We start from the raw sequence: 14321 nt of genomic DNA, 5'->3' as shown, positions 1-14321 counted from the left end.
TGCTGCTTAGGAAATTATCATAGTTGTTAGTTAGACATTATCCTAGCTACACCCCTGTATTGTGTATATATATATATATATATATATAGTTAGGCCCCATGCACACGACCGTGCCCCTAATCACGGTTCGTGATAAATATACGGGAAGGTGTCCATCGGCCATAGAAATTAATGGGTCCGTAATTACGGACGAAATCTATGGTCATGTACATGGAGCTTTACTGGGACTATTTAATTTACCCATTTATTTGTTAGTCTTGAAAATAATTTCTCTAAAAACTTGTTTGCATAAAATTGTAGAACTTAGAAAATCTTTTCTTTCTTGTTTTACATTTAAAAATATAGTCAAATATTTCTCCAGATTCAGGTTTGAATAAATTAAACAATTTTCAGTGTCAATAGCATGTCGAATCTGTATATAAGAGAACATCTCACTTTAAGACAAGCTGTATTTAAAAGATTTCAGTTTTCCATTTTTTTTAAAAATGACATATAATAAACACCATTTTTTTTTTAAATGTCCCTTAAGTTGCACTTGTCGCAGGTCGGGGTACAGGGAAAACCTTCTCGTCTTCACCCATCTCCTGCTATTGCTGATTAATCTTTTTCCTGCCAAAGACAAATCTCATACATCCTGACAGGTAGCCAAGGACGTATTTGATACTTCCTCAACGATAAAGGCTCTAGATCAGGCCAGAGCTGCCATAAAAGTAAGATCAGCATATATTTGTGGCAAACTTTTTTTTAATTATTATTATTATTATTATTTTTTTTTACAATGATAAAGCTTTATTTACGTAAAACTGGAAAAATCCTTTAAGTATCGCAAATGTTGGGATGCCCCAGTGCCACTACTGAGATCACCCTCTGCCCCTCCTCATCCAGAACTATGCCAGTGTCTGTGGCATCTCTGCTGTCTACTATGTAACACATCAACAACAACCTGAAGCTGATCACTTTTTCTGCATGCTTTTTTGAACGCTTCTTAATGGCATTCAGCCAGGCGGTTCTGATTCATGGGGAAGTATTTCTCTACTGATATTCATACTTTTATTTTGTCTCCTCAGATGTACAGCCATTCTGAGAGCAAAAAGAGAACCAGAAAATCGTGTCATAGGCGATGTATTCATTGTAATCAGCCTGTGCCAGAAGATGATCAAATGGATTAATGTACATCCTGTTTACATGTGGAAGAGGCTCCATCTCTTCCATTGGAAGCTAAAAATGTATTCTTCTGGTTCAAAGCCCAGCTAACAGAGACCATACAGGAGGTGGCATCTTCATCGCACAAAGCTAAAGATAAAAAACACAAAAAAGCTGTGAACCTGTCTTCAGATTCATCTTGGTCGACACAGATTTAGCCGCGATTCACAGGTATTGCAGCGTTCTCCCATTGAAGTGAATGGGAGAAAAGGCTGCAATACCTGTAAACCGCCGCTAAATGCGTGTCGAATATTCACAGTGATCAAAAAGAAATGAAGGGGAAGCAGCACTCGTATGAGCACTGCACCCCCTGCAAAACTGCTGATCGGCGGGAGTCCCGGAAGTCGGACCCCGACACATCAGCTATTGATGGCCTATCCTGAGGATAGGCCATCAATTTTTAGGGACAGGACAACTCCATTAAGATAAGTATTGCTAACAGATGATGGTACTAGAGGATCACAGGCATCCATTGGAAACAAAAGAGGCCCAGTGTTTGAAAAGTGGGTCCTGTAATGCTTAGTTTCACATGAAGTGACACTGCAGGGAAATCAAACATTAACACTTGAGCTTATCTTGGTGGTTCTCAGCTGTGGGAACCCCCTGTGATTCCCTTCTGGCAGGGGGACATTAAAAGTGAGAAAGGGTTGTTGAGCCTTCGCACTACAGTTGTTATTTTTTTGTATATTGGACAATAAAGGATTGTTTACATTGTTGTTTGCAGCCAGTTCACTTCCATACTTCCCAAGTGTCCCTTTTAAGGAGAAACAGTCCTTAATTTTAACCCAAATCCCTCTGTCCCACTTTTTGACACGATAAATAGATTTGCATTAGGCAATTTACTATATTGTTCTAAAAAGAATGTCTGGTTCATAAAAGCATATAAGAAGACCCAAATATGTGCCGTATATTGTTTCATCTCATGTAATTTTGAACTTTTTTGAGTCTTTATTGAGATGATTTTTCTGCTCATGTATAAATGAAAAACTATGAGGGTATGTTCACACGGCTTATTTTCAACAGTTTTTCGGGCCGTTAACGCCCAAAAAAATGGCTGAAAATACGGAAACTGAACGTCTCCAAACATCTACCCATTGATTTCAATGGGAAAAACAGCGTTTCGTTCTGACAGGGGTTTTTTTTTCGTGGCCATTTGAAAAGACGACGCATAAAAAAACATCCCGTAAAAAGAAGTGCATATCACTTCTTGGCCCGTTTTTGATTTTGCATAAACCTGGCGTTAATAAGAAGTTTGTGATGCATTAAATACTGCAAACAGCAATCAAAATGATACCCCATGGCGGGAAGCAGCAGCACAGCGTCATTTCTTGGAGGAGTTTTGCCACAGCTATTACTCTGTAGGGAGGGAAACAGACGACTGTATGACAAAAACAGTCCATAATGTACAGAGAGCAGGAAGCAGTGTAGACAAGCTCCCACTGACAACAGCAGATCTCACAGGCTGAGAGAGATTCGCTGTTGTCACTTGATACATACATGGACTATTGCTATGCAACAACCCAGGCAGATGTCTTATGTAGAAAGCCAAATGAAATAGTACTAGCTTCAGATGTCAGGAATACTGGTAAGAATTCACATTTGAGACCCTGGTCTTTACTGAATATTCCCTTTAGGGGGGATTCACACGAGCGTGTATTCGGTCCGTGCGGGCCGCGTGGTTTTCACGCGGCACGCATGGACCAATACAAGTCTATGGGGCAGTACAGACAGTCCGTGCTTTTTGCGCAGCGTTTGTCTGCTGCGCAAAAAGCGCGACAGGTTCAATAACTCTGCGTATTTCGCGCATCACGCACCCATTGAAGTCAATGGGTGCGTGAAAATCACGCGCACCACACGGAAGCACTTCCGTGGGACGAGCGTGATTCGCGCAACAGCAGTGAAAAGGATGAATGAAAACCGAAAAGCACCACGTGCTTTTCTGTTTCCGAACATCCAAATGGAGTGTCTTTGCGATGAGCGAAGCCGGACAAGCGTACCGAACTTCACCGGGTTCGGCCAAACTCGTTTTGGCCGATCCCGGCAAAAAAATTATCGGTACGCGACGTCAGGAGATAGTCACTGTCCATGGTGCTGAAAGAGTTAAACTGTTTCAGCACCATGGACAGTGACTTGCGATCCCAAAATACATTAACCTGTAAAAAAAAACCGAAGTTCTAACTTACCGATTACTCCTGTCTCCTTCCTGCAGTCGGACCTCCCGGGATGACACTTCAGTTCAAGTGACAGCTCCAGCCAATCACAGGCCAAGCACAGGCTGCAGCCAATCACAGGCTGCAGCGGTCACTTGGACTGCTGCGTCATCCAGGGAGGTGGGGCCCGATGTCAAGAGAGGCGCGTCTCCAAGGACGCGTCACCAAGGACGCGTCACCAAGGACGCGTCACCAAGGCAACGGCCGGGAAGTTCTCGGTAAGTAGGAACTTTATCTTTTTTTTTTACAGGTTTTTCGCTGTTGTGTTCGGCATTCACTGTCGAGGGTGCTGAAAGATTTAGCTCTTTCAGCACCTTGGACAGTGACGGGCGTTGACAAGCCTCATCTCTATGATGCCGGCTGCGCGAAAATCACGCAGCCGCGCATCAGACACACGCAGCTGTCAAATGGTTTTTGCGCTCGCAAAACGCTGCGTTGTTTGCGCGCGCAAAAACGCAACGTTCGTGTGAATCTGCCCTTAAGGCCAGGATCACACAGACAGTTTTAATGCAGCTTTTGGCGCAGGTTTTTAAGCCAAACACAAGTGGATAGAAAAGAAAGGAGATACATCAGTCTTTGCTTTATACCTATCGTTCACGTCTGGCTTTGGTTGAGAAAAACAGAGCCAAATACTGCATCAAAAGAGTGTGTGTGTGTGTGTGTGTGTGTGTGTGTGTGTGTGTGTGTGTGTGCTATATACAGGGGGCTGTGGGTGGCGTTATCTACAGGGGGGCTGTGTGTGTGTGTGTGTGTGTGTGTGTGTGGCGCTATCTACAAGAGGAGCTGTGTGTGTCGCTATGTACAATTGGGGCTGTGTGTCGCTATCTACAAGGGTCGCTGTGTGTGGCGCTATCTAGAAGGGGGGCTGTGTGTGGCGCTATCTACAGGGGGTCTGTCTGGTGATATCTACAGGGGGGCTATGTGGCACTATCTAAAGGGAGGCTGTGTGTGTGTATATGTGTGTGTGTGTGTGTGTGTGTGTCACTATCTACAGGGGTCTGTGTGTGGCGCTAACTACAAGGGGGTGTGTGTGTGTGTGTGTGTGTGTGTGTGTGTGTGTGTGTGTGTGTGTGTGTGTGTGTGTGTGTGTGTTAGCTTAACCAGAGAGAATAGAACAACACAAGGGCATATGCTTGAGTGAAGTAAAGGTTGTTGCTTTGTTTTTTGTTAAATATTTCAGCGCAGAATATTAACCTTAAAAAAACTATATTAACATCAAGACAGAGTCATTAAACTGTGAATAGATGCGTGTGATGATTGTGACATTACGCATGTGGGTACTGCTGTATACTGGCACCATAACTATGTGGGTTTATAGATATTTGTACATTTATTAAATCTATTTCTTATACCAAAACAATATTTAAAAATACCTATCAACCTAGACTAGAAAATGCAGTATCTGAGATTTTAAGGCTATGTTCACACGGGGTATTTTGCCGAGTTTTTTGACGCGGAAACCGCGTCGCAAAACTCGGCAGAAACGGCCCGAGAACGCCTCCCATTGATTTCAATGGGAGGCGTCGGCGTCTTTTTCCCGCGAGCAGTAAAACTGCCTCGCGGGAAAAAGAAGCGACATGCCCTATCTTCGGGCGCTTCCGCCTCGGACCTCCCATTGACTTCAATTGGAGGCAGGAGAAAGCGTATATCTCGCTGTTTTATGCCCGCGGCGCTCAATGGCCGCGGGCGAAAAACGGCGCGATAATTGCCGCGAAAATCAGCGTGCAGGGAGAGGAATATCTGCCTCAAAGTTCCAAACAGAATTTTGAGGCAGATATTCCTCCCCCAAAATACTCTGTGTGAACATAGCCTAAAGGAGCACCGATCAACGAGACAGCTCGTTGATCGGCGCTTGTTTGCTCCTGTCACAAGGAGCTATGTATAGGGACGAGCGCTCATTACTACAATCGCTCGTCCCCATACATTTCTATTATGTCGGGAGCACGTCTTCCTGTTTACACATGGAGATGTGCTGCCGACAACGATAATATTTTCGCCATTTAAAACTATACAATCAGCCGACCAACGAGCGTTTTCTCATTTATCGGCTGATCGTGGACTGTTTACACATGATAATTGGCCCGTGTAAAAGGGCCCATAGGTTATGAGCCTTGCCTAGTATTAAGGTTTGGATTTGCACAAGGTTTTGTTTTTGGCTAGCCTCAAGCAATCCCTCACTTGCAGGATTACTCCTTTCATACGTAAAGTAAAATGCTTATCTTTGGTGGCATAATCCTTGGGGCAGCAATACATTAATTCAATTACCATGGCTTCTACTTTATGGTAAATTCCAGCACTATGCCATTACGTTCTGCGATGGAAATAAGCATTTATTTCTAAACATATCTTATCACATTTGTCTTAATATTTTTGTATATCTTATAAGAAATATAGGATAATAGATCTGCAGAGTAACAGGGTTATCAGTTTTCTCCCCTACAGTCACTGTATTGGACTCAAAAGCAATAAGTAGAATTGCCATTGCTCTTGAGTCAAATACAGTGACTGTAGGGGAGAAAACTGATAAGGCTTCGTTCACATCTGCGTTGGGGTCCCGTTCTGACATTCCGTCGGAGATTTCCGTCAGAATGTTGCCATTAAACGTACCTCCCAACGTTCAAGTATCACAAAGGGGGACAACCGATGCTGCGCGTAGTGGCACATTTTTTTTCCTTTTAAGCCATGCCTCTAAATCCACCCATACACACACGGTTCGGCCCCCACAGTATCATGCTCCCATAGTGCCTTTCTACAGTATAATGCCCCTATAGAACCCCCACACAGTATAATGCCACTATAGTGGCCCCCCACACAGTGTAATACCCCATAGTGCCTCCCACATAGTATAATGCCAAACAGCTGCACCCGCACAGTATAATGCCCCCATACAGTATAATGACCACACAGATGCCCCCATACAGTATAATGCCCACACAGATGCCTCATACAGTATGCCAACACAGATGCCCCCATACAGTATAATGCCGCATAGCTGTCCCCATAAAGCATAATGCCCCCAAAACCGCACTAGGTGAATACACCCTATATGGACAATAGCATTGGGACACACCTCTTAATCATTCAAGAGTTTCATTCAGTCCCATGACTAATGTATAAAATCCAGCACCTAGCCATGCAGTCGCCTTTACAAACATTTGTGAACGAATGGGTCGTTCTAAAGAGATCACTGAATTGGTACTTTAATAGGATGCCACTGCTGCAACAAGTCATTTCATTAAATTTTTTCCCTTCTAGATATTCCACGATCAACTGTGACTGGTATTACTGCAAAGTGGAGACAATTAAGGCCCGTTTACACCGATATGCCTCCAATGCAGTGAGCGCCAATCAACGAGACATCGTTGATCGGCGCTCGCTTGCTCCTGTCACACGGAGCTATGGATGGGGACGAGCGGTCTTTACTCTGATCGCTCGTCCTCATACATTATTATCATGTCGGCAGCTCATCTCCCTGTTTACACAGGGAGATGTGCTGCCGACGACGATAATCTTTTACTTTTTTAAAACGATACGACCAGCAGATGATCGAGCGTTTGCTCGTTCATCTGCTAATCGTTCCCCTGTTTACACATGGCAATTAACGAGCGTTATATGAACTCTCATCTGCCAAATAATCGTCCTGTGTAAAACCCCCTTTAGGAATCACTGAGGTGCATAATGCATAACAGTCGCCAACGCTCTGCTGACTCAATAACTGCAGAGTTTTTCAGGGGTAGGCCTACGCTGCAAAGTTCCAGTGAAGGTAAATCTGAATAGTTTAGCATACATAGATATTTTGGACAATCATATGCTTCCAACTTTGTGGGAATAGTTTAGGGATGGCCCATTTCTGTTCTACCATGACAGTGTTACCCAACCATTCCTTTATGGACCTTGCATTGTGCACTGGGGCAGTCTGGTGTGGAAGAACTTGACTGGCTCGCACAGATCCCTGACCTTAACGCCAAACACCTTTGGGATGAATTAGAACAGAAATTGCAAGCCCTCTCGCACATGATCAGTGTTTGACCTCACAAATGTTCTTCTGGATGAAATGGCAAAAATTCCTACAGAAAGGGCTTGTCCACATGCAACGGAATTGCTGCAGAAAATGTCTGCAGTAATTCCGTTGAAAATAGCAGACTTTCCACTGCGGCAAAAATGCACCATTTTGCTTTTTGACGGCAGAAAATGGTGCAGATTTTGCTGCGTTTTTCAGAATGCTGGGAGATGGTGACATCTCCTATGAAAAACGCAGAAATTCTGTCCACTTTTCGCAGCAGGAATTGACATGCTGCGGTCCCAAAAATATGCACCGAAGGTCAATTTCTGCTCAGAATATTTACGCAGAGTGTGGATGACATTTGTTAAATCTCGCACACTTTGCTGCTACTGTATTTCGCTGCGAATTTTCCGTCCGCAATTCCGGACGGAAAATATGCAGCAATTCCACTACGTGTAGACAAGCCCTAACACTCCAAAATCATGTAGAAAGCCTTCCTAGAAGAGCAGAAGCTGTTTTGGCTGCAAATGCGGGACCGAATCCATATTAATGCCTATGGATTTAGAATAGGAGATCATTAAAGCTCCTGTAGGTGTAATGTGTAGGTCTCCCAATACTTTTGTCCATATAGTTTAAATCACAATGTTTTAACAACAAGAGAGCTGCTCGCCTTCCTGATATTTGATGTACATGTACGTCATAGTCGGAAGGGGATGGGGGAGCCCGCTCCATTCGCCATGGGGGTCAGCCGTATATTGCGATTGCTCGTTCATCTGCTGATTGCTGCCCTGTTTACATAGGGAAATTATCGGGAACGAGCGTTCTATGAACAGAATGGGCTCATTGACTGTCAATGGGCTCATTCACATGTTCAATTTTCCACACGGACCATTGTTCCACGCAGAGAAAATTGCAGCATAGATTACTTTGGTCCGATTCTTGCACTAGACTCCCTCATTCAATTCAATGGGTCAGTGAAAAAAAATGGACGGCCCATGGATGCTAGCAGATTCTGAAAATAAAATAAGACCGGCCAGAGCAGCATTAGTCTTTTATTTGACGGACGTGAAAAACTGATGACAACGGATGCCATAAGGATGTAAAAAACGGTCACACGGAATGCACTCTGACACAATACTGACTAAGCTCCAATGTAAACTAGTCAATTTGTCCCTGATGACACACAAACGAGTTTTAGGTCCTCTTCATATCGTTTATAAACTACGTTTGAGGGTATGTGCACACACACTAATTACGTCCGTAATTGACGGACGTATTTCGGCCGCAAGTACCGGACCGAACACAGTGCAGGGAGCCGGGCTCCTAGCATCATACTTATGTACGATGCTAGGAGTCCCTGCTACTCCGTGGAACTACTGTCCCGTACTGAAAACATGATTACAGTACGGGACAGTTGTCCTGCAGAGAGGCAGGGACTTAAGTATGATGCTAGGAGCCCGGCTCCCTGCACTGTGTTCGGTCCGGGACTTGCGGCCGAAATACGACCGTCAATTACGGACGTAATTAGTGTGTGTGCACATACCCTAACTTGTACGTTGGGAAAGTTCCCAACGTATTGGATAAATGTGTCCATAGGACTCTGTTAGCACAACAAAGGCCAAGAGTGTCCTTTTGGCCTCCATTGGGGTGGTATAAGGATGGAATAGAGTAGTAGCCGCACAGTATACTTTTTTTTTTTTAACATGGCAGCCTATTAAAATGTCAGAAAATGGCAGATTGTGCCCCCATATAGAAGTTAGGCCCTGTTTATGCCCCCATAAAAGAAGTTAGGCCATATATGAACAGTGACTTCAGAAGCTTGCCTGGGCACAGCGAATCTTGATGCTTCCTCTGCCCTAGGACACCGCTGTAGAAGCTACAGACGTCGAGAGCTTGAACAGCACCAGAGTCCCCAGGGAGAGCGCTAGCAGATGTTTCCCCAGGGCCAGTTCCCAAAATGACGTATCCCACTGTATGCCATACGCATTGGGCTTACGTCGGAAGTATATGCCAGGAGTCCTCCCGACGTATACATCTGACAGCAGGCAACGTGATATGCAGAGGGTCTTACAACGTTTGATTAAATACAGCTTTACTGAACTAATTTTTTCTACATATGTCCCTGTACTTGAATTGGTTAGTTACATTTGGGTTCGGAGATCAGACATAACAGGCAGGTTATTATAATTTAGCAGAAGGTGGAAACGCCCAAATGTAAGCAAAGATGTTAAATACATGAGGAAGGATACATTAGCATAACACATAAAAAGTGCAAATAGGGGGACAAATAGAATGAACTCTCGTCCAAAGGATGTGAATTCCTTTCTTATGTAAATCCTTGTGTTTCAAATAAACCAAATGACTCAATTCTTACTCACACTAAAGGAAAATCTAAAACAATCAAATGCAAACATTTTAACAAGAAAAAAAACGAAACCTGTTATTATTGTTTCTTAGATGCTTCAGGCACGAGAGGAAAATAGAAGATCTAAATATTCAAAATTTTTCTTAGATTTTTTTTTCTTTTTACCAAAACAGATTAAAAAATCAACCCAAGAAAAAAACACCACATTCAATTTCAACCCCCTTTAAACGTTTAGAAAAAAGAAAATATCACCCCCCCCCCCTTAAAAAAAATAGTAAGGGTAACCACACATGTAGCAGAATTTATTGCAGAAATTACGCAGCATTTCTGATGAAAAATTTGCATGTTTTACGTGCGTATTTTGCTGCGGATAGGGCCTGAACGTGTTAGACGTCCGTGGGGCGGCCGATGAAAATCTATATGTATATAGCTTGGAGTGTTAGTTATTATATGATTATAGATTTAATTGATTGATTGATTTAGCTAGATGTATTCCAGAATAGATATTTGTACTGTTTCTGACTACACTTATTTTTTTCCAGGCAGTTTTATTATAAGGTTGGGTTAACCTGTTCCGTTTTTGAACTGTTGGGGATACAAATGCATCTAAAAAAAAAACGCAAAGTGTTTCATCTGTTAGCCTATGACTAGTAAATTTAAAACCAGATCACAGCTGACGTAAAAGGCATGAGTAATTAAAAACAGTTCAAAAACGCAACAAATATGTTGCAGCCTACCGGCCGACATGTGCCTTCGATGGAGGGCTGCAATGTGTCCCACTACATAGGCATATAGGCAACATGTGAACCCAGTCTAAGATCTGTTTGATTGAAACTTCATCCCTTTGCATTTCTTATTCATTAAACAATTGTTAACAATACATGCAAATGTCCCCATGTAAGTGAAAGAGCACCTATTACCCTCCTCCATGATACACCCCAAGGGTTAGTCAAGTCTTTGTGTAAAAAGTAACATTAACTCTTTGTCGTGCATTGGGATGATTGCAAAAGGGATCATCTGGTAGTGTTGGGGGAAGGGAATACCAGCTGTCCTGATCTAGTACAGGAATCTCTCCTGTCCAACCTAAGAATGGCCAATAAATTTAGACTGCTAGATATTCAAATAAAGACAAATGAAGGGTTCACATACACAATAATGTTTCAATACCAAGCTTATATGCAAAAAAATCATAAAAAAGCAACATGACATTTAGGTAGATATGTAATCATTCCTTAAATTTCACTACCTTTTTTTTTTTTGTATACAAAAAGTGCCCCTTTGATTTCTTTCAGGTCAATGTATGCCAAAGTGTATCATTTTAGTGTACATTTTTGTGCAAAACTTCGGACATATCTTATTTTAGCATAGGCAATAGTGTAGGGCTTTACGCTGTTTACGTTAAAAAAGTAAAATTAAATTTTTTATAATGGAAGTCAATAGCAGACATAGCCAAACGTAAGGCTGGCTTCACACGAGCACATTAACGTCCGTAATTGACGGACGTATTTCACCCGGAAGTCCCGGACCGAACTCAGTGCAGGGAGCCGGGCTCCTAGCATCATAGTTATGTACGATGCTAGGAGTCCCTGCCTCGCTGCGGGACAACTGTCCCGTACTGTAATCATGTTTTCAGTACGGGACACTAGTTCCACGCAGAGGCAGGGACTCCTAGCATCGTACATAACTACGATGCTAGGAGCCCGGCTCCCTGCACTGAGTTCGGTCCGGTACTTGCGGCCGAAATACGTCCGTCCATTACGGACGTTAATGTGCTCGTGTGAACCCAGCCTAAGGGTATACATTTGCACAGTATACATTTCAATCCACCTGAGGAAAATAAAACTATAAACGTGTCCACTTTTAAAATATACTGATCTGCTAAACGGATAGCAACTATATACCATTTTTAATGGAACCGTCCGATGCATGCATCGAAAAATATAGTTGGTATATATTGGCATCCCCTTTTTTTGTGATAAACTCTATAAAAAAAAAAAGTATATGTTTGAAAAAGGGAAAAAAGGTGGTGTGAATCTAGTCTAAAGTCTTGTGTGTGGTGCACGTTTGGCGTATATGCTGGGAAAATCTGCCAGCTTTTAAGGCTTGTCCGCACGTAACGGAATTGCTGCAGAAAATGGTGTGGATTTTGCGGCGTTTTTCTCAATGCTGGGAGATGGTGATATCTCCTCTGAAAAACGCAGCAATTCAGTCCACTTACCGCAGCAAGAATTGAATTGAATTGAAAAATACGCACCGCAGGTCAATTTCTGTTCGAAAACTTTATGCAGCATGTGGATGAGATTTGTTAAATCTCATCCACTTTGCTGCTACTGAAAATCTGCTGCGTATTTTCCGTCCGCAATTCCAGATGGAAAATACGCAGCAATTCCGCTACGTGTCGACAAGCCCTAAGTGGACACAAAAGAAAGAGATGCATCAGGGTCTCTCTTATACCTTTCCTTTCTTGTGGCTCCACTTCTGGCTTTGTGTCAAAAAATGTAGCCAAAAACTGCCACAAAAATGTGTGTGACAGTGGCATAACTACTGCTATAGCAGCCGTAGCGGCTGCTACGCGGCCCGCAGCATGAGGGGGCCCGTGTCGCCCGCCGGCACGGGCCCCCACCATGGCCGGAGGCTCCGCTAGCTGCCGCTATGGCTGCTACAGCGTGACGCCACTCAACACTATGGCAGAGCAGGGAGGTATCTCCCCGCTCTGCCATTAAACGGGTTGTTCCTACATAAAATGTATCCCCTATCCACAGTATAGGGGATACATGTGTGATCGCTGGCAGCGATAGGGAGAACGGGGGACCGAAAGTCCCCTGAAGTTCTCCATGAGAAACCTCGGACTTCCGGGGTCTGTGTCGGCAGTTCTGTAGAAATGAATGGAGCGCCGGTCGCGCTTGTGCGCATGCGTGACCAGCACTCCTTTCATTTTTATTGAGCTGCGCAGACGCCGGAAGTCAGAGCTTAGTCATGGAGAACTGCGGGGGACTTTCGGTCCGCCGGTCTCCCTATCGCTGCCAGCGATCACACATGTATCCCCTATCCTGTGGATAGGGGATACATGTCTTTTGTAGGACACACTATAGGTCTGATTTTTTTGGGGGGTTGGGGCTGCATGGCATTACCTACAGGGGGGGCTGTATAGCGTTACCTACAGGGGCGCTGTATGGCGTTACCTACAGGGGGGCTATATGGCGTTACCTACAGGGGGGGCTGTATAGCCTTACCTACAGGGAGGGCTGTATAGCGTTACCTACAGGGGGGCTGTATGGCGTTACCTACAGGGGGGGCTGTATGGCGTTACCTACAGGTGGGGCTGTATGGCGTTACCTACAGGGGGACTGTATGGCGTTACCTACAGGGGGGGCTGTATGGCGTTACCTACAGGGGGGGCTGTATGGTGCTATCTACAGGGCGGACTCTGTATGGCGTTATCTACAGGGGGGCTGTATGGCGATATCTACAGGGGGGCTGTAAGGCGTTACCTACAGGGGGGCTGTGTGGCGTTATCTACAGGGGGTCTGTATGGCGCTATCTACAGGGGGGGCTGCATGGCGCTATGTAAAGGGTGGGCTGTATGGCGCTATTTACAAAGGGGTCTGTATGGCGTTATCTACAGAGGGGGCTGTATGGCGTTACCTACAGGGGGGCTGTATAGTGTTACCTACAGGGGGTGCTGTATAGCGTTACCTACAGGGGGTGCTGTATGGCGTTATCTACAGGGGGCTGTATGGAGTTATCTACAGGGGGGCTGTATGGCGTTATCTACAGGGGGGGCTGTAAAAAAGGCACTATCTACAAGGGGGGGTTGTGTGACACCCAGGGGAGGAGGGGAGCCCCAGTCAAAAGTTTGCTATGGGGCACAGTCTTTCCTAGTTACGCCCCTGGTGTGTGATCCAGGTCTAATAGTAAGTAATTAGGGACAATTGCCTTTGCTGTCTGTCTCAAGAGATCAACAGCCGTTACTGACTCCAATCAGCTATAAACATGGACGTTACGTTGAGGTACAAGTTGTTCTGTCTGGATTTATATACTGATCTCTATTTTATCTGAATATTCATCCATACAAGGTCTTGTCAACACAGAGGTGGTCAAGTTAGGCCTCATGCACACGACCGTAAAAACACCCGTTATTGCGGGTCGTAATTACGACCCGCAATAACGGGCTCATAGACTTTTGTTAGCCACGGGTACCTTCTCGTTTTCTCACGAGAAGGTGCCCGTGCCGTTAAAAAAATAGAACATGTTCTATTTTTCTATTTTACGGGCCGTGCTGCTATACTTTATAATGACAGCATGGCTCGCAAAAGCGGCGGGCTGCCCGCGGCCGGCCGTGCCCGCCCGTGCTCGTAATTACGAGTCGTAATTACGAGCACGGTCGTGTGCATGAAGCCTTAGTAGTTGTACCACTATAAATAAAACAGAGTAAGGCCTCATGCACACGACCGTAAAAACTCCCGTTATTACGGGTCGTAATTACGACCCGTAATAACGGGCTCATAGACTTCTATTGGCGACGGGTGCCTTCCCGTTT

This window comes from Rhinoderma darwinii, chromosome 2 (genome assembly GCF_050947455.1).
Source record: "Rhinoderma darwinii isolate aRhiDar2 chromosome 2, aRhiDar2.hap1, whole genome shotgun sequence".
NCBI classification, from domain to species: domain Eukaryota; kingdom Metazoa; phylum Chordata; class Amphibia; order Anura; family Rhinodermatidae; genus Rhinoderma; species Rhinoderma darwinii.
The sequence above is the reverse complement of the archived record's forward strand: the minus strand, read 5'-3'. Positions refer to the sequence as shown.